This window comes from Camelus ferus, chromosome 14 (genome assembly GCF_009834535.1).
Source record: "Camelus ferus isolate YT-003-E chromosome 14, BCGSAC_Cfer_1.0, whole genome shotgun sequence".
In the NCBI taxonomy this organism is placed as follows: domain Eukaryota; kingdom Metazoa; phylum Chordata; class Mammalia; order Artiodactyla; family Camelidae; genus Camelus; species Camelus ferus.
The window spans coordinates 5,905,416-5,924,660 of record NC_045709.1 but is presented as its reverse complement, the minus strand read 5'-3'; the positions used below and the strand labels follow the sequence as shown (position 1 = coordinate 5,924,660).

Genomic DNA, 19,245 nt, shown 5'->3' with positions numbered 1-19,245 from the left:
CACGTGTGGCTTAGCCAGGGAGTGGGGTCAGAGATGGCGATCTCAGCTGGGAGGGAAGCCACCCTGGGGAGGATCTGTTGAGGAGGGAGTTGGAACAACCTCTACCCTTTGCCTTCCTGGGAGTTTGTCCTTCCATCCGTGAATTTCGGAAGAAAACTCAGGGTGAAAGTATCCATCTCTGATTTCTGTGTTTTACTCTAAATACTGACACTGTCCTGGGCAGGGAACTGCTGTCTCACCGAGATTCCTGGAGGCTGAGCAGGGTTTGTCTTTCCTTGGACACAAAGGGTGATCAGACTGGTCGGACAGATAGGGCTATGCCGCCAGGGCTGGTGGTTGATCTAACAGGATGTTTCTCAAACTGGAATCCACAGGTCCTCTATGCAAGTTTTCTACTTTATAGAAGTTCACTTTTATGATAGAAATTTATTTAAAATTTTACAGTTAATTTAATAATCGGAGCATCCAGATGATCAATTTACCACTGGCATGCTGGTGTAATTCCAGCAGCCACATTTATGATTGTAGTCACTCCAGTGAAGGGCAAATGACATCTCAAAGCTTTGCATGAATGGAGGTGTAGCACCAAACTGAAGTGAGGAAAGCAGTGGGAGAATTGAGTCCCCCCACGGCGCAGGGTGGCACAGGCATGCCACACTGAAAAATGCCACCATCGTAACAAAGCCAGCATCGTATTCGTTTCAGCAAAACATCATTGGTGTCATTAAGGTAACGTGGTTAACTTTAATTCTGTCAACCTTTGAGGTCTTATTTCCATTTAACTTGTAAACTTTTGTTGCTTTTCAGTTATATCTGCACTATAAGCATAGAGAGTTTAAATCTATGCTTATGCTGGTATATTTTTAAGTAGCAGTATACAAAGGTTAATTGATAATAACTTAAACTCAGGGCCTAGGATGCCTTCTATTCAGATATTTTTCAGATGCTCCTTGTATGAGAAGCCCGTTACATGGAGGGTCAACAGGCTCTACCTGTATTTGATCAGACCCAGAGGAAGGTCTTTAACTCAAGACTTTACGGTCGATACAGTGACTTACTGAGAATGACCGAGCTTCTGTTTAGGAGTTCTATCCATTAGTTCCAACATCAGTACATAAACTCTACAGTATAAATTATAACTTCCGGTTTGTGTTCACTTCGACTTCCTGGCTTCTCCCAGGCTCAGGCAGCCCTCTTCTGTGTTCCACGCCTTTCTTGTCCATCCTTGTCGGAAGCCATGGTTGGCTGCTTCTTTTGTTGAGGATGTTTGTTTTATGTACAGAAACTTGTAGACTTGACACTAACAAAGGCTCAGATTTCACCTTCAACACCATTCTCATCAAGCAGTTTGGCCTCTGAACACACTCTGCAAACTGCTGCTTTCTTGTTGTGATCCTCCAGACGTGCTTTGCGTCCCGCTCGCTTTCACTCTCTCCTCGTCTCTAGCCAGACGCTCTGCCCTGCCTTTGCTCCCTCCCTGAGACACAGACCCTGCCCGACAGGGGGAGGGAGGGGTTCTCCAGACAGGAAGTCACTTCCTGAGCAGGAACCAAGGTGAAAACAGATTCCCCCTTGGGGTAAGACTTGGGCAGCCAGACACTTTCTCTGAGAAATCATTAATGTTTGTGCAGTCGACAGGAGCTAGGGGCTACTTCTGGTTAACGTTCCATGACCCGCATCATGGAGGCCTCACCCCTCCCTGCTCTCCTGCTCACTTGGCAGGTGTTTACCAGATACCTTCTGTATGACAGCCACTGTTCCAGGTTTTGTCCATGCCAAGAGGAATAAATAGCATTTGTCTTTCATGAGCTTGTGGTCTCACTGGGGATGCCATGTGCCCCTAAAAAGGTTGCAGTGCATTGTGACAAATGCCCTACCATATAATACAAATGTCATACTGGGTACCAGCCCTTCGGAGGTGAAGAAGAGGAGGCCCCTAACTACTAGGGGAGGTCAGGGGAGACACCCTGAGGGCATGACCTCTTGAAGGATGAATGGGAGTTTTTGGTGGGAAACGGGGGTGGGTAGGCATTCAAGGTAGAGAAGAGGTTGCGCAAAAGCTCAAAGGAATAAAACTTCATGGAGTTGGGGTGGAAATGTAAATTGCTTGGGGTGGCTGGGGTGCATGCTTTGGTGTGTGTACACGCACATTATGGGAGGGAGAAGGTGGTGGGTGCTCATAGTAGAAGGAGGCAGGGTGTAGATTCGGAAGAGGGTTAAACTCCAGGCCAAGAAGGGGCAACTGTACACCACTCCTCACTCTATCCCTTCCACAGTGATTCCGCTCCACACCGTGCACCACTCCTGCCCGCGGCTGCTGTTTTCCCCCTTCCTCCCTCCCTGCCCTCCTCTCTGCCTTTCCCTCCTTCCCTCCCTCCCTCTCCCATCCCTCCCTCCTTCCTTCCTTCCTTCTTTCCCTTTAACAGCTTTATACTTCACATACCATACAGTTCAGTGGTTTAAAAGCATACAACTCAGCGGTTTTTAGTATGTTCACAGAGTTGTGTAACCATCACCACAATTCATTCTAGCACATTTTCATCACTTCAGAAAGAAAACCCAGACCCTCTAGCTCTCAACCTCTTACCCCCATCCCTTCTATCTCAGCCCTAATTAATCAATAATCTACTATCTGTCTCAATGGATTTGCCTATCCTGGGCATTTCATGGAGATGGAATTATACAATATGTGACTTTTTGTGACTGGCTTTTTTCACTCAGCATGGCATATTTTCCTTAGCAGCTGCCGAATGGGTAGCAATTTGACTTCCCCTAAACCTGCAAAGGGACAGCAACTTCATGGGAGAGAAAAAGGCAAAAAAGAAAACAGTGATGGAGTATTTGGGGACTCGGAAAGGGCAGAGCTAAAAAAGGCATAAAGTTTCGTTCAAGACATTTCTTTCTGGGACCATGGCTCCTTAGTTGTAAATATTTCTCGTACAAAAGACTTCTTGTTTTGAGTGATGGGTAGTTTGTCTGGAGCCGCGTGGCTTGCAGTTTATCTCTCTGTGGACTGGTTGTAGAAGTGACCCCTCTCTTCCCCACTGCTGCGGTGCCACTGCCTCCAAGAAAACCCCACTGAACTTGGCATCCACGTCGCTTGCTCCATTAGGGGCCCTCTGCCTGATACTGGGTCGACACAAAATTACTTTTTCTCCAAGAACAAACTTGATGAACTGGTAAGAGGCATACGCTGTATCCTGTACCCAGAACTGTTTTCACAAGTGTGGTAAATTTCACATCTGCAAATTCAACAGGACGGCCCTTGTCCATTTCGTACGTCGCTGTGCAGAATTGCTGAGTTCTATAAAAGGTCTGGTTTCTTTCTCTGTGAGCCTTGCTGGCATGTTCTCAAAGACCACATCAATCCGTGAAAGCAGCCCTGGGTCCTTTCCATGCAGCTGCTGCCTCAGGGTTTTATAGATCCTGAGATGGAATCTCATAAAGCCTGGCCGCCATTCTGCGTCGCAGTTCACTGAGTCTCCCTCTTTTCCTGCATGAAGATTTGATTTTAAAATCCGTTTGGAAAATGACATGGTTACCCTGAATCATCTCAGGCTTCAATATTAAATAGAACAGAATATGTGGTAGTTGACTCATACCATTGTAGTTAAATTACTTGTCACTTAATACTACACAAATTTAAGGATTGTTTTAATCAATAGTTTTATAAGGTACATAGACTCCAGAGTGCTCCTTCCATCTTGTTCTCTTCTTTGGCAATGTGCGTCATTATTACACAAACAGGAGCCTGTTGTGTACAACTCTGCTTTCTCTTTCTGTTTCTCTCTCTCTCTCTTCCTGCCTATCTCTCTGTCTCTCCATTCATACTTATATTTACCAAATTATGATTACAAACATTCCCCTAATATTTCTGTTGGGAAGATTTGGGCATGTGGCTTGTGGTTGTCCTTGAATTATTTTTAAAGTGTGCTAAATGAGAATAAGGAATAGGAGAGGCAGGTGTGGGGCAGCAGGTGGAGGGGAACCCTTCGTGGTCCTAGACATCCACTTAGTGACTTGAAGCTTCTACCTAAGGTTAAAGACCAACTTGCGTCATCATGACCACCGTGACCCAGAATTGGATCTGGGAGTTGACGTCTTCTAAGAGCTGATTCAGCCCCATGAGCCTGGAACCCCAAGTTCAGGCATAGCAGCAGCCCCACACTTATCCTCAGATCTCAGTGAGCTCGCACCTCTGAGCAGCCTGGTGTGGTGGGAAAGCACAGGTGTTAGAGTCAGTGGACGTGGGGTAGAGTTTGAGGCTCAGCCATTTACTGGCTGTGTGACGTTCGGGCAAATTGTTCAACATCTCTGATCTTCTACTTATCTTTTTTTGTCAAGCAAATATGATCAGATCAGTAACCATGGAGGTTATTGTGAAGAAGAAAAAGCATTGAACATTACAGGTATGAGGAAGTTCAGAGTCAAGATTTGTCTCTGTCCCTTTATAGGACAGGGTGTTATAGGACCTGCTTGAGAATATCAGACCAGAGATTTAGGTGGAAACACTGCTTTATCCACTTTGTTTCATGAATCAATTCTTTCACTGATTCATTGTCTCAGTTAACCTAACTGGGGAGGGGTCCAGGAAAGCGGAGACGCCGAAGATGAAAAGGAGTTAGGTGAACCTGAGGCAAAGAACACAGAGAGACACACAGTGGGCAAAGAGATGAGGCTAACGTGGTTCCTGTGGGTATTTTGGTCTATGAGGAGTGTGGAGTGTTGAGTGTGAAGGGAAATGTAGACATAAATATGGAGATATGGAGAGAACACAAGCTTCCTGTGCCCAGGAGTTTCCTCCTTGCCTCCTGGATGGAGTCCTGTACCTCCGACATTGGTACCATCCATGCATGCTGTCATCACGAAAGGCAGGATGTTGGGCATTCCGCACACTCAGAGTTAGAATTTGAAATACAGTTTCCACAGAAGCAACATGTTAACTGATAGTTCTATGTAGGCAGGACAGTGTTATAAATAATGCCTTCAAGTGGATTTTAATTCAAGCAAATAAAATACTGGGGGAAAAGGGAGAGGACAGGTCCTGTTGCAAGGCAGGGGGGCCTTTGCAAGGCAGAACACTGGGCATCTTGCTCTGGCCATCTGAGCCCTGATGTGGTCCATAGGCTGGCTCTGCTTGGCCCACGGTATTTGGGTTTGAATGTTTGGTCCAGCGATGCTTTCTTCACAGCACTTCTGTGGTCCCATCCCTCCCTGCTGGTTCACAGCTGGCCCACTTCCTCATACTGATGTTTGGTCCCTGGGGCACTGGGCTTGGAAACCCTTTCTCTAGGTGGCAGAGATGAGAGATGGTACCAGCATCTCCATCCATGATGGGATTCATCATCAGCTGGGTGTTTGTCCACATGCAAAGTCAAGCATGATAGTACATCTGGAGGTGCCTTCTCACTTTCCACCAAAATGCTTCTTTTTCTTTTCTTCCTGTCCTCTTTCTTGGCTCCTCTCTTGCTCTGTTGGCACTTTTGTTTTTTAGCTCAATTAAATTCAATTCAGCAAAGGCATATGGGACATCGACCGCGTGCCTGCCACTTAGGCTGCAGGGGTTAACAAAGCACAGTGGTTACCCGCAAGGGGTTCACTGTCTGGAACGAGGCGGTGGAGGACAGACAAGTAAAGAGTACAGTTCTGCGTGGTGGGGGAGGTGCCTCTGGGGCAGAGTCTACAGAGCATCGAGGAGAGAACTGAGCCATCTTGGGCACGAGGAAGAGGCAGGAAGGATCAGCAGGAATTAGCTAGACAAAGGCAGGTGCATTCCAGCAGGAGAGCAGATACAGCATCGTGCACCCAGGATGATCCAGGATTGGGCCAAAGGCTGGGGCCAGGGAGGCGGAGGGAGTGGGAGGTGAGGGTGAGGAGGCAGCTCCACCCTTCCTGTCTCTCCCCAGAGGCGCCTCCAGGAAGCCCTCTGAGCTGAGATGGGCACTGCCTCCTGCCCTAGGGAAGCCTATATTTTTCAAAAGTTTCCTTAGAGAAGAGTCCCAGGGGAGTAGAGGGGCTGAGCCTGCCCTGGCAGGAGAAGTGGATTAAAAGCAGGCCAAACCCAAAATAGCTCCAGGGGGTTGACCAGAGAAATTGGATTGCTGGTCTGTGTGGGTGTAACCCTGGGGAGGCCAGTAAAAGGGTTAGAAAAGGGGAATGATCCCTTGTAGAGAGTGGGGGAGAAAATGTTTCTGCCTGGGTCTCAGCTCGGCAAATGTTACAATAGAATATAACCCAAAGAACCTTGTCTTAAAAAAAATTTCAAAATGCAAAAGGGAAGGGGGAGGGATAAATTAGGAGTTTGGGATTAGCAGATACAAACTATTATATATAAATAACAAGGTCCTATGGTATAGCACAGGGAACTATATTTATCCCATAATATCCTATAATGAAAAAGAATACGGAGATATATGTGTGTGCATGTGTGTGTGTGTGCGTATGTGACCGAATCACTGTGCTGTACGCCAGAAATTAACATTGTAAATCAACTATACGTCAATTAAAAAAACCAGACACTGTTAACTCAGCATCCACAAAATAAAAGAACCTAAAAAAAGAGTTTTGCAAAGGAGTTTTGAGTGCCGTAGGAAAAATATTATTTTATTGGTAAACAAGTACCAGTAAGATTGCTGGTCCTGATGTTTAAAACGTTACTATATGGGTATGTTTGGGGAGTAACGATCTGGAGGCAACTTTCTAATCTGCTTTCTTTCTTTCTGAACTGGGAAGAATTCAGCCATTCTCCTTAGGTTACTGTCTCGAGGCGTGTGGTGTCCTGTTTGGAAGATGTACCTGGACTTAGAAAAGGGCTGCTCTGTGACCTTGTCTGCATCTGTCTCTGGTCCTTACCTGGACCAAGGCCACCTGCTGAAGAAGACCCAGGGCCAGGGTGATGTATAAATATGTAATGTCTATGATATTTTGGTTTTCTTCTCTCATCACTGTTGTTTTGGAGGTTGGTTCAGGGAAATGATGCTGCCAGCCTTTCAGACCGCCCTGGGCTGCCCAGCATCCCGGAGGGCATCCTGAGGCAGGCATGTCTGATCTCCTCTCTCAAAGCCCCAGGATGAGCACACACCTCAGCCTTGTGAGAAAGATGGGCTTTGGGAAGGGAGATTTAGATTTAGAGTAAACAGGAGAGAGGATTTCATAAGCTTCTCAGAAACGCCTGGGCCTGATGCCTGTCATCTGCTACTAAATTTGGCCTTTTCATTTTCCTCGCACAGGATACAATGGCAACCGTGGCACAGATTCCGGGATGGATTTAGATAAACAACTTGACGGCTGAGGAGTTTTACCTGTTATGGGACCAAGAAATGCCAAAGGTTACAAGCACGACTCAGGGCAATTTCAATTAAAGTGTTAAGAATAGAAAAAATCAGCAGTCTAGCTGACCACTGTCTTTTTTTTTCCCCTACCCTTATAATTTTCATTACTCTCAATAAACTGCTGGAGGCAAAGCTGTTTTTGTCTTTCAGCTTTTATGCTGTGTGTAAGCCGATTCTTGTGTTTGGGTTAATAATATCGTGGAGAGCTTCAGTAGCACCTCCACCCTTTTCCTGAGCAGGTAGAATACATCTCCCCCACCTTGAATATTCAGAGCACCCTTGCAGGCCTCCGTTACAGCATTAGTGTGTTATTGGTTCACGAGTCTGCCTCTCCCGCTGGTTCTGGAAGCCCAGCACGGACCATCTCTCACTGATGTTTGTATTCTCAACGTGAGCACGGTGCCCGGGGATGCTAAGCTGTCATGCTGATTCAGAGAATGAGGCTTTGGGCTGCCAACTGACAAGAGAACAGAGCGAAAGGCTCATGAAAAGACAGCAAGGGAGTAGGGGAAGGAGCAAAGGAATTAAAGACAAAGATGCTTCTTCTGTTTACTGTTTCTGTCACCTTGGGCAAATCACCAACTTGACCTTTTGTTACCCAAGAAGTGATGATACTGCTTTCCCTCTAGGTTTTTGGAAGACGTTTCAATGATGTCATAGATGTGGAACTGCTTTCCCAATTGTGATGAGTTCCATGCAGGAGAAGCATCAGCATTAATGGAAAGAAGCAAGTGTACCTGGGAGCTGAGACAGCCACGTTTCTGGGAAGTTCCTCACTTTCTGAGAGATCTGGGGGCAAGTAAATCACACTGGCTGTCATGGATTCCTTGACATCAGTCAGGAAACTGTTGGTTCTATTTCCCAGGGTCCTTTTGAGGATCAAAAGAGAATACGGCGGGAGAATTATTAAGGGCTGTGAACTGGAGCCATGATATTATTAGATACGGGGGGATGTGGGCGTCCACATCTCCATCTGCTTGTGCTCCTGCTGTCCTCCTCCCTGCCCTCGTCTCCCCACTACCGACTCAGACGAATGTACGTGCATGTGTGTAGTGTTGGGGGCAGCAGGCAAGAGCCCCTCCAACTCCGAGGGCCGGCAGAGTGGCCCCCGTCCTTGCTGGGCAGTGACCCAGATCGCTGGCCTCTTGGCAGTCTACTGCGACGACAGGAGTGGGGAGGTCAGCAGAAGCTGCCTCTGCTGAAATCGCACATTTTGGGGCGATGCATTCAGGTGTGCAAACAGAAAGATATATTTCTGGTATATCTGCTCCCAAACTGGACATTGATCATGTTTGTCATCCTGTAATGAACAAGATCAGCTTTTTCTACCAGCCAAAAAATATAAGCGGTTGGTGTTCTTAACTGTGCACTGAAAATAGAGCACTGTAAGGAATGATTAGTAGAATCTTAATAACCAGGACCCTCAATTCACCAGAATTAACGTCGCTGCATTTAGTATTCATGAGGAAGATTAGCAAGCGACACACAAAGCCGGAGTGTCAGGATAATGTATTAAGATATTAATTTGCACTTTGTGCCATGATGGAAGAATGCAGTTAAATGAAACATTGTGTTTTATTCATTTTACCCCACCTTTCTCTTCTCAGAAATTAGACAGGTCTTTTAGGGTCACTTGATTGTGAATTTCCAGGGCAGAAGCAAGAGGGGAGGATTTTGGGGGTTTGTGAGTGGAAGTTGAGGGTAGGGGCAGCATCCTGAGCCTGGGGAGCTGGTGGAGATGGGCGGGTCTGCCGCTTCATGCTCCCCCGCTCCTTCTCTGTCTACACCCCAGATTAGCAATGGGACCTTGGACAGAAATGGTTGTGTCGAGCTCCCAGGAGGGCTAAAGACCAGGAAATAGGGCTCCTGGACCAACAGCAACTGGCTTCCTCTGCTCCAGCACCAGTAAGAAAGTACCAGACACTACGACTTCAAGAGAAAATGTTCACTTTTTGTATGACCCTTGTAGATCAGGAAGCCCCAGTAGGTACTGGGATTAAATTTTGGAACTATTGCTCAGCGCTGGATTGAATGAAAATAAATAAACATGATAGTTCTTGGGAAGCTGAATATGGTTACCTGGTTGGCAGAGTTTATTTAGAAATGCAATTTCCAGGGGTCTCTATGAGGTCAGTTGATATCTAGTCCAGTTTTCAGCATCTACATCTTCAGGATCATAGGGGCTTATAGAGTTGGGGGGCGGAGCAGGAGGAAGGCTGACAACCAAGCTTCAGAACTCAGAGTGGAGCGCCGTAGAGGGGAGTGTGATTCACCTGAGCCAAGGGTGGAAGTGCCTCGCATCTTTCTTCCCACCAGGAATCCCTGAAACCCCTAGAGGTCGTGATGTGGTAGACAAGGCAACCAGGTACTGGGCTAAGCATGTCACTTACGTCAACTCATTTAATCCTCGTAACAGCCTTGGGGGGTGGGTAATGTTATTAATCTCCCATTTTGTAGATAAAGAAACCGAGGTACAGAGAAGCTCACAATCACATAGCTAGTGAGGGGCAAAGCCAGGAGTGAACCATCTGGCTTCTTCTGTCAGTCGACCTTGACCAGGTGGGTTGTTGTTAGTGGGCAGAGCTCATAGGTGCTCAGGACGCTTATCCAAGCAAGACTCTAAATCATCAAGGGAAGGTCAAGTGTGCATACTCTTGATGGTTATTAAGAGATAAGATATTCTAATTTTTGTATTTTTATGTTTTAGGACAAATTTTTTACAAGTACTGAACTGAAAAGGGATTTCTGGGCAACCCTTGTTTGTTTCATTTCAGCAAAACCAAACAGTTCTCTTCCCAGCACGTTTTGGTTAATCTGGATTTTACTTCAACAAACAACTTGCAGCGACTGAGGCAATCTGAAGTGGGTGAGGGCAAATTCTTCCTGTGTTACTCTGTGCCTCTGTAACTAAACCAAATCTCATCCGGTGTGCGGGGCTCTTCTTTGGGAACGCTGAAATATGAGGAGTGCATGAGAATCTCAGGATGAAACCACCCAAACAGTATATTTGCCTCTGGCAAGAATGCTGAAATCTGGCAAAGTGTGTGGAGTAAACACAGAGTGGATGGTTTCATCTGGACCACTCCATTTAAATGAAATTTGACTAAGGACTTGGGGAGTTCCTGTGTGGATGTAAATAGAGCTTAGTATTTGTTTTTAGGTAAAAATACCCAAAAGGTCGTAACAGGTGAGGGTTTGGAGGATACAGCAACAATAGCAATTTTTAAAAATAATTTTCTATGACGTTTGGGGATTTTCCAGGTAACACTACTTTCTGGATTTGAAGATGACATTTCTCACGGCGCTCTCAACCCATGGTTGCATGGCAGATGCGTCATATAAAAACAGGTACATTCACACTCTACACAGGAGTTAATTTTATCCTCACTAAGAGAGAGTAACAGCCAAGTGACTGGAAACTTCCCGTGCTGGATGCCTTGAGACCACCCGTTCCCCACTCCCCTGCCTTCCCCCGGGGAGCTGCCACAGGGCCGTCGGCCTCAGTAACACTAGGTCTCAGCCATGAGCAAATTACTGAATGAAAGTCATCTGATAACCCTTTTATCCTTAGCACATTGCGATGACCTTTCATTTCTGATCCAGCTTTCTCTTTGGACTTGGGCTTTTGACTCTGTTGCAAAGCCAGTCCTCTGTCTGTCCATCCGTCTATCCATCTATCCATTTGTTCATCCACACCTCCATCTGTCCATTCACTCATTTATTCAAGTCTTACCCATTACCTGCCTTCTCTGTGACAGGTTTCCCTTAGTGCCCCAGATGACTGTGCTCTCTCCCAAGGGCTTGGGGGCTCCCAGTGGCCCCTTCTCCCACCATGTATGCAGTGGAGTACAGGGCACTATGAGGCTACTCTCAAGTTCACATTCCTGGACCCCTCCATGGCCAGTATGAGTCCACAGTAGTGCCAGGTTGGCTGGTCTACGGTTTCGGTCCAGCCCTGCCTGACATGGTTCTGAGCCCACAGGTCTGGGGATGGAGGAGGGGAGGTTCTGGGGGAGGGAAGCCATGGTCCCTTCTTGGCTCCTCTTCTTCCTGTGCGGTGGGAATCAGCTTCACATCACACCCTCTCTTCCTTCCTGCCTTGCTATGTGTGGCCAGCTCAGAAAGGTTTTGGTTCTTTGTATGTTAAAAATAGAAAACAAACAAAACCCACTTGAGATCCCTGGAAAAACCTCTTTTTATTAACAGTCTTACAATTCTGTTGCCTTCAGAGTGAAGTACAGTTTGCAATTCACAGCAGAAGCAATGGTGTCTTTTCTCCTGTTGGTGTAGCCCCTTCCTGGGCTGTAGGTCTCAATAGCGTGACCCTGAGGAGCCGATGGCAGATGAGCCATGGAGTAGAGGTCAACAAACTGTCCCTGGGAAAATACAGGGGGAGATAGTTCAAAGAATCCCCAGACACATGAGCCAAGGGTGTGAGTCCCACCCTCAAGTGGCCCCACCTTCCACTGACTTTGCCCTGAACGCTGTGCTTTCATGTGACGTGGAGAAGCAGCCTTCCTCCTCATGTTGGGTCTTGATTTATGTGGCCGTTTTGAAGCTCACACTCCTCTGGGAACCTCCGTCTGTGTGTGCAGAAGGCCTCTGTGCTGGACTCGGCGGTCATACCACATCGTCTCTGTCCAACTGCCTTGAGGTCACTTGGCCCCATGTCCCAAAGTAGCAGCCCCAGGGTGTCGCAATCTGTTAGACCCGCAAACTGTGGGAGTTTCTCCAGTGGGCATCGCTCAACTTACACTCCTTGGATGTTGAACTGCAAGGACTGCAAGCACTCTCTCAAAATGTAGGCAGCTGGAAGATTGCTTTCCAGGAGCCTGGACGTCAAGTCTGTCTCAAGGACAATTCTTGCGGCTGTGACCTCTGTCTAACATGGTATCTCCTCCCAGACATCTTAGTGGAAGGTCTAACTGTGACCTTGTGGGCAGCTCTTCCTAAGCCTCTCTTTATGGCTTGAAGATTTAAGCATTCTGTGCTCCATCATGCCTCCGTGCTTTTGTGTATTTTATTCCTTCTTAGAATACTTTCTTCCACGGTCCTCGACGTGATGTATCATTCACTGAACGAAGTGGGCACTTCTCTGGGTACCAAACTGGTCTAAGTCCCATTTGTCCTTTAAACCTTGGCCTGGCACACAGTTCCATCTCTGAGGGGACCACCTGGACTATTCCCGCCCCCTTTTCTATCCCTTCCTCCCTTTCCTCCTAGCCCTGAACTAGGGGCTCCTCCTCTGCTCCCTTGGAACCTGTTGCATATACCTATCGCAGCATTTTTCAGGTATAGCATTGCTTTCTCAGTCAGCCCCTTTTCTTAATCCCTGAAATAGCAAAGAAGGTGCTTTGTCACTCTGCATTCAGTACCCAGCATACCATCTGCAAGTTAAAGGCCCTCAATAGAATTTACTAAATGAATGGATAAATAAATGATCGGTTTTAATGTATTTTCAAAATCGCATCCTCGTGAAGGATTGACTAAGAAGATATTCCTGGAACTGGGAAAACAAACCAGAGCAATTCAGTGTGATTTTAATTTTAACCTGACCTTGAGGCTCTTGGCTGAGGAAACAGAAGATGAAAGACAAAATATTGAATTTAAGAAATGGTCATTTTTCTCAATGTTTAAGGTTTTGAAAAATCTCATGCCATGTTGCCCACAGAAAGGAAAAAAAGGAACGCTGCCACGAGAGAACTGTGAATTTTAACTTGTCTCCAGGGCAACAAAGCGAATAATTTTAGAGAGAGAAGGAGAGACATTGAGACAGTCTCATAGAGTGAATTCACTGTTCCAACAGAAAGTCACTTCAAAAAAAAAATTTCCCAAAACAGGAGACTAGGAATCCAAATCAAAAAAAAAGGAAATCAGGCAGTTTCCCTATTCATCATGTTCTCTTGGAGTCCGAGAAGGAGATGGTGAAACAATGGAAATTTAATGAGTGTTCCACTCTACTGAGACACAGCAGTGTGGTCTTTTTGACGTTTACAGCAGGGAAGAAATGTCAAGTCAGAACTGTAAGTATACATACAGCTCCAAGGCCGACTGTGAAACTCGATCATGCCCACGAGGTGTGTAAAGGAATAGAGCGACAGGATTGCCCCCCATCAGGGCTGGTGGGGAACAGAGCTGCTCTGGAGGATTGCCCCTCGCCTCTCCTTTGCTCTCCTGCCTGGAGCGCTTTCTTTTCGCCTCCATCAGGAACAAATTTCAGGTCTGTTTCTGGCGTGGTTGTTGCCGCCTGACTCTGGGATTCTTCGAGTCAGTCCGTTGTCATGGAGACCACCATTTAGACAATTCATCTCAATGGGGCCTTGTTAAGAGGGCAAATAGGACCCACAGCCGTATCCACTTCGGTGCAGGAAGGCCCCCAGTCAGGAGCGCCGTGTCACTGCTTGGGTCGCGGCCGCAGGATGTCACAAGGCTTCCTAGAGCCTTCTCAGGTCGTCGCTTCATCTCTCCATCTCCTCAGAACACATTTGTGTATTGCTCCTTATGTGCCCTTGATGTGTGACTTCAGAGAGAGGCTTCTGCCTGCTCTGCCTGCCGGGACCACCCCCCCTCTGTCATCCTGGGCTCCCACACGTAGTCAACACACTCCCAACGGTCCACGGCAGTCGTGTCCATTACAGGCATTTCATGTTTAGAATGTGGACCGTGAGCTGCTTCTTACTGTCTGCAGTATCAGCTGTGAGATTTCCGAGTGTCTCAGGCCCTCTTAGAAATCCATCTGCAGTAGTGCCCATAGCCTGCAGCTAGACAGCCAGCACCCCAAGTCATGGTGGGGAAGGGAGCCCCCAGGTGCAAGACTAGAGCCAAGGACAGGCATAAGAGCCACGGGGACAGCCAGCCAGCCCCACAGAGCTTGTGCGTTTTATTCTGTGTAAGTGACGTGAAGCCATTCTGAGGGCCTCTCCCTGAAAACCATGTGAAATAAAGCAATATGCAAAACTCTGGGGGCAATGGGTCACATTCAACACAGAGAGTAACATCTCACAGAACATTAGAAGAAACAGAAGCGTCAAATCTGTACCTGTGTTTGGGAAATACCCATAGCTTGGAGTCATTTAGCAACCCCAAATGATACTGGAGGCAAAGAATACTGTTTATCTTGGAAGCCACTGAAGGTCTTGTTCAGAATGACACCAATATATCATCAAGAAAAGCTAAATATATACACATATATACACCCATGTACACATATATATATTTTTAAAGATGTGAAGTATGTAGTGCATTTCAGAAAGATTTCCTACTAAATTGATAAAATAAGAAAGGGAAAAACATCCGTTTTATGGAAAATTGAGTTATGTGGACTACTACCATGTGTATTCTGTGTGGCAGAGCTACTTTCTGTTACCACACCAGTGGCATTAAGAGTTCTTATATGTGGATTTCACAGAAAAACTGCTAGTGTGGGAGGCATATTATGATTATATATTATGGAAATAATTATCAGCCTTGGAACTCTTTGTGCAATAGAATCTTACGCAGGAGCGTCACCTGTATGTAGAAACCCCTCTCTCCGCCAGCCTGTGGGGAAGGAGCTGAGCTGGAAGAACCACTGGCTTCAGGTTCAGGTGGTGTCTTAGTCTGCTCAGCTGCCATAAGGAAATACCACAGACTGTGCACTTAGATAAACAAAACTTACTTTCTCATGGTTCTGGAGGCTCGAAGTCCAAGATCAAGGTGCCAGTATGGTTGGTTTCTGGTGAGACTTCTCTTCCTGGCTTGCAGATGGCTAACTTCTGGCTGTGTCCTTACATGAAAGAGAGAGAGAGAGAGATCTCTGGTGTCAGTTCTTACAAGAGCACTAATCCCATCATGAGGGCCCCACTCTCATGACCTCATCTAGCTCTGATTACCTCCCAAAGGTCTTGTGTCCAAATACCGCCACATTGAGGGTTTTGCCGGGACACAATTCACCCCACACCAGACATGAAGGCAGAGATCTAGGGAGGTACTGTGAGGGGGGACATGTTTCCAGACGATGGTGTCCAATCCAAGGCTCCTTGTCTTCAACTGCACAGCCTCGACTTCCAGAGCAACTGCCCTGGGGTCTTGACTTCCTCAGTCCCTTCTGCCCTTCTAAGAGCTGCATGGATTTATGGAAGGATTTCTGGAGGCTGCCTTTTCCAAAGCACATCAGAAAAAATGTTAACCCTTACATTAGAAATAGCTACCATATATACAGCCTTGACTAACTGGTCTAAGAAATTCACCATGGAGTACCTCATTTAACCTTTTAGGCATCCTTGTCCCTTCTTCATTTCACAGCCAGAGTACAGAGACACTACGTGATCGTGCAAAGTCACACAGCCAGAAGGCAGTGCAGTTGGGTATCGAGCCTGGGCTGTCTGGCTCCAGAGTCTGTGCTCTTAATCAGCACCACCCTTAGGGATGGAATAGACAATACCATAATCAGGAGATGGGTGGGAGTCACCCTCCCCTGGGCTGCGTGTGCTGGAATACATTGTCCCTTGGTCAGGGCTGGGATTGCACATGAGGCTGACTGAGAAAAGCTTTAAGTGTAACTGACATATGGGTGTTTCCCAAACTGAGAATTCAGGCATGGGCTTCAATCTTCTGCTTCTTCCAAAGTCAGATGATGAAGCAGACAGACTTATTCTAGTCATAGTCCCGATTTCTTGTTCTCTAGATGGATCTAGATTAAGGGTTTCTCGATCTAGGACCTCAGGATCAAGGGACTAGGCAAGGACTACGAAGCCACCTGAGACCTTTGGTGCCACTGGACAGGACCACATGGAGCAGGATGCCATTTTAGTATTAAATAGTAACTGCTGGTCTATCCCTTAGGGGTGATAATCTCCCCTTCTTCTGAGTGATAGTCAATAGTCAGCAAGGACGTTCAGTGTGCTGGGTGTCCGCAGCCTAGACTTATGAGCTTGTGCAGCTGACATTTACATTTGGACGTTGATTGACGTCAGTCCCTCCTAGGACTCTTATCACCAGTTGTTGCTTGTGGTTGGTTGGCCTGCAATATGGCAATATGTCAGGTTTGGGAGTTACATTGATGAGGATTCAGTCTTGGCTTGTCACTGGGTTACTTTGGGCAAATGACTTCACCTTCCTGAGCCATAATGAAAAAGAAATTGAATATATATATATAAATACATATTCAGTTATACATATATATGCATATGTATAACTGAATCGCTTTGCTGTACACCTGAAATTAATTGTAACAATTAAATCTGAAACAATTATAAATCGACTACACTTTAATAAAAAATACGAAGAAAAAAAGAAGAAAAAAAGAAATGACTTAATCTTCCCAAATTCTAGCTTCCTCACTTACAACGTACAATGTCTGCACTGCAGGTTGTTGTCTGGATTAACTTAAGGTGCCTGCCTTGTAGTCAGGGCTCAGCAATGCTAGGTGTTTTTCTTCAGGTGTTGCAAGTCCTTCATTTTTACTTAACAAAATTTTTCTGCTAGAGTTTAATTGGTGTCATATTTCTTCAGTGGGTTGTTTGTTTGCCTTTGACCATGAATTATTTTATAACTGATGCCTCCACGTTTCTGGGTTAAGAAGCAGAAGTGAAGCCAAGGAAGAAGCAAAGCTGGGAGTTAAGGATAGTTGTGGAATGTAAGGACCATTGGCAGAGAAACATCACAATGATTCAAAAAGAAAAAAAGAGAGACTTATCCTGGCGGGGGTGGGGAAACTGCACTGAATTTCATTCCATTGTTTCAAGTCTTGGAGGGCTTTTAACATTATTATTTTATGTCATGTTCTCAAATACAAGTTCAACAAAGAATCACTGTCTCCTAGAAAGATTCAAGCAAGCGAAATCAGGGAATTAGAAGATCAAGACAATAGCACATCATCACCCACCGGAACAAGAACAAGGGGAGAGAAGCATCCCCACAAACCCAGAACAACATTTCAGACCAGATTCTGCCTGAGGGCAAGATTCGGTTAACAGACCTGCTCCAGGTGACAGGGCTGGTTAGCAAGAGATGGATGGTTTGAGTTAAAAAAAAAATTATCTTTTACCCTTCTTCCCTGTAGATCTTAGATTTCAAAGACGATTTCTTGCTAACTCTTTAGTAACAGGGAGAAGCTGATGTGTTACGCTGTTTCTCTCCTGTGGGAACATGGACTTTGCTGGGAGAGAAAAATGGGGAAGAAAAAAAAGCCATGCAAGTGGATAGATGAGGGATCATGACTGGCCAAGAAAGAAGGTTGGGAAGTTACTGGTGGAGATGATGCACGCAGATTTGATTTAATTTAATACTGATTTCAGTTTCAGGAGGAAGAAATTGCCCTTGCAGCTGAGCATGCTGTCATGCAGAAATCTCTGTTTTCTCATTCTGACCAGGACGCCCCCCTCCTCCCAGTAGCCTCCCCACATGCACATGTCTTACACTGAGGGCATTCTGGAGGGCTATTCATTCATCCTAAGGTGATGGATCAGGGCAGATAAAGGGCATTCCATCAAAAACATCTCTGTACAGGGACCAGGAAATAGACGAATTTCCTGAATAAGATGCTTTTTTTCCGACACCATCAGCATCTTCCCTAACAAACTGACAGCCTGTTCTTACAAATGATTGTTAAGAAACAAACAATCCCTTTGGTTTTGCCTCCTCCGCACAAAGGGATTTTAAAATAACCAATGTTAAGAACAAACACTGGGTTAACTATTTCTGGTGCATTTTTCCCTTTCAAGTCTTGAAGAACGTGACATCACTCAGTGCCAGAGCTGCCTCATGTGACATCTTCCTGTATCTCTGTTGGCACAAACACTCACCCATTCATCCCCTCCCTGCCTGACCGTCCGAAAACAATGTGACTGACGCATAAATTGTGCCAGGCAGGGGACAGGTGGGTTAGCTGAGCTTGGGGCCCTGCCAGCCCTCCCATCATGTAATAAGAAAGCTCTCAAATAAACACCATGTGATTTAATTGAATCTGAGCTAAGAGATATGGTTTTATAGAAACTAATTATGGCAGGCAGCTTGGCATATTAGTGCAGTAAATCTCACTGATGTCAAGCCCTCGAGCTGCTGCTGTGTTGGTTGATTTTCTCTCTCTCTTCCTCTTCTTTTGCTTCTTAGTTTCTTTCATTTTGTCTCTTTTCACTCGGTCTCATCTCTCCCTCTTTCCAGCATCTTTGGACCAGCACTGGTAGCTCACTGATTCCTCCTTCAGATTAATGAACATATGTGGTTCTGCGCGTGTCTATGTGTGTGTTTTGGTCTTTCTGCCTGCGATGGACATGACAGTTCAGGATAGAGCGGTATGAGGGTGGGAGAAGGGAGCAGTGGATGAAAAAATTATTCAAACTTCTTGCCTTCAAATAGCTTTCTCATGGGTGATACTGGGAGTGGTGGTGGTGTTGGTGGTTATAAAAAGGGGAAGAGGCAAGTGATGTAAACAATTAGCCTTGGAAACATCAGGCAGAATGAGGGAAAGGCCACGTGTCAGCAGAGGGCAGATGGAGGAGTTTTAGTTCTGATCAGGTGAGGCTTTAGTGTCTTTCCTTCAAGGCCACCTTCCGTTTCAGTTAGGAACAGAGCGCTTGATTAAATACTGTGAGTGAGTGAGCTCATAATTACATTTATTACTTACTTAAGAAGAAGTCTGGAGCTGGTCTCAGAGTTTGTTCAGTTACTTGGTTATCCTTCCATGCTTTTCCCATCCTTCTTTGCCATCCTCAGGGTTAATGGCTTGGTGTTCTCGTGTCTTGTGGTCTTAAGATGGCTGCTGCATTTCCAGATGTCACATGAGCATCCCAAGCTTAAAGGAAGTGGCAGGAGCAAAAGACCTTCTCTTTATTAGGCTCCAAGAAACAAAAGTTTTTCCTATAACCCCCAAGAAAACTTTCCTTCTATCCCCACGGTCTGAACTGGGTAGCCAGCTTTAAGGAAGGACAGGAAT

The 19,245-nt window shown here is 46.0% G+C and overlaps 1 long non-coding RNA gene across 1 annotated transcript; it reads left to right on the top strand.

Annotated features, from left to right (window-relative positions):
• Positions 1-1,554: 1,554 nt before the first annotated feature.
• Positions 1,555-7,417, top strand: LOC116668482. Its single transcript, XR_004325587.1, has 3 exons — positions 1,555-1,577; positions 6,733-6,892; positions 7,230-7,417. It is a non-coding gene; the product is annotated as an uncharacterized LOC116668482 (long non-coding RNA).
• Positions 7,418-19,245: the final 11,828 nt, after the last annotated feature.